The sequence below is a fragment of the Acanthisitta chloris genome, unplaced genomic scaffold, assembly GCF_000695815.1.
Source record: "Acanthisitta chloris isolate BGI_N310 unplaced genomic scaffold, ASM69581v1 scaffold2529, whole genome shotgun sequence".
Lineage (NCBI taxonomy): Eukaryota > Metazoa > Chordata > Aves > Passeriformes > Acanthisittidae > Acanthisitta > Acanthisitta chloris.
The window spans coordinates 6,290-8,577 of record NW_008692905.1 but is presented as its reverse complement, the minus strand read 5'-3'; positions in this window follow the sequence as shown (position 1 = coordinate 8,577).

Here is a 2,288-nt window from a genome sequence, read left to right as displayed (position 1 = left end):
TCTCCTGCCAGCCTGCACCTCTGGGGTTTGGAGCATGGTCCTGCGCTGCCTCGCCTCCTCTGCCACCCCTTCCCATCGATTCCTGGTCTCCATGGGGTTAGGGGAGGCAGAGAGGGGAAGGGGAGGGCGAGGAGAGCCAGCAGGAGCACGTGCTGAGGAGAGCCAAGGCGAAACTCATCCTCAATTTGGAGGAGAAAAGCCCACCAGCCTCCCGTGTTAATAGCAAAGGAGCTTTTATGAATCGGGCCCAAAGTTTGTACAGAGTTTGTCTGAAGAAAAATATTGCAACTGTGCATGAAACTAAACAACCACATGAGGTTTTTTTTTTCTTTTTTTCTTTTTTTTTTTTTAAAGGGTTTTTTTCTTTCTATATGAGGAAGTCTGGTGTGAAGAAGGGTCAAGCATGGGTACCTGGTTAACCGCTGCCCATTAAGAAATCTCTCACAATGTGAGCTCTCGGTCTCGTTTGTGGGTTTAAAGGACTGTCCCTTCAATTTGAACTGTTCTTCAGAGCAAGTTCTCTGAATTCTTAGGGTAGCTTTTCGAGACGAAAATCTTACCAGGCACGGATTTCTGGTCTCAAACACCATGTCCTGCCCTCTAGGAAATTAAAAAAAATAAAAGAAAAGAAAATAAAAAAAAGAAAAAAAAAAAAGAAAAGAAAAAAAGGAAAAAAAAGAAAAAAAAACCCAAAACACAAGTAATACTGAATTTAAGTAAATGTATACCTCCAAAATACTGAAAACACCCCAAATCAATAAAGACAGAATTTGCGTTCTCAGTGAAATATCTTTAAACCTATCTGACAAGAACCAAGTCAGAAAAAAAGACTAACATAACTTTGAGTAATATTCATACAGCTACTAAGCATTATGGAATAGCATGCATTAATATTGTACGGTTATTTTACATCACCTATATCAGAAGGTTCTGACAGACAGCGAAGGCTACCGGTGTAGAAAAAATCTTACTTCAGAAGAGCAATATAATACAGATTTCACAGGCACTACATTTTAATATATCAGGTATTATGCTGGTTTTCTTATAATTCTTTCTGTCCTAAAGCTGGCATTATAACAATGACCGAAAAGGCAAGGATCGAAGTAAACGGAAAGTAGATACCAAAGTTGATATATTCTTTTCTTTTTTTTTTTTTCAGATAGATTAGTGCATAGTTTTTCATGCAGATAAACACTGCTATGCATTTACATTGTTGGAAAGCAGAGTGAATTGAGCCCAAGTTGTCACATTTTTGTAAATCATTTTGCCAGCCTGTAATAGCACCATGTAATGGATTTGCATTAAACATTAAATTGATTTCAGAATTGGTGACACAGTATTCACTACAGTTAAGTGCTATGGAATAGCTTCAATGTTACCTGCTATATATCAAAGCAATTTTCATCCCACTGCTTTTTTATTGGAAAAAATAAAAGGAAAATGTACTCAATACTAATTAGACTATTGCGCAGCCTTGGACTTGATGATGGCATAGCTGGGTTTACTGTCAAACAGTAATACATGCATTGACTTCAAGACAAAATTGGCATTGTAAGCTTGATTTAATGAAAATCCTGCCTAGCAGGCAGTGCTAACTTCACAAGACCTGCCTCCGACAGACCTCATGAGGTTGAATTTGCTGTTTATTTATTGTTTAGGTGCCATTGAAGCTCTCCTTACATTGTCATGCCGGTTATGGTTTTAATTTTGTTCGATGGAGGCCTTCTACCAGTAAAAAAAAAAAAAAAGAAGAAAAAAAAAGATATTTCCAGAGACACAATGCAAAGTACAATATTAACTGACATTCTTTCAAAAAAAAAAAAGAAAAAGAAATTCACCACAAGGAAAAAAAAACTGTTTTAGGCTATGTATCTGGGTTTTTTTGTATTTTTGTACAGTAAATATTTTATAACACTGTTACTACAAAGCTGCAAATATACGGAACAAAGAGAACTAGAGAAAGAAAAAAAAATGTTAGAGGGATTTTGCATATTCCTGTGGGCTGACTGAATACTGTGGAGTTGAGAAAACTTGGTGGTTCTTTTCCCCTTCAACCTTAAGGGGAGGGGGAACAAGCAAACAGAGACAAAGTGTACCATGGCTGCCTAAACTCGAAGCCCGAAAGTTTTTCTTTCTTATAAAGGAAGAAGAATAAATAAGAATGGCATTGCTGGGGTGTGCGGCATGAGAAAAGCAAGTGCCCTCGCTCAAAAAAAAAAAACCCAAAAAGAGAGGAAAAAAAAAGAAAGGAATCAACTTGAGACAAAGTCAATTCGTGCTAAGCCATC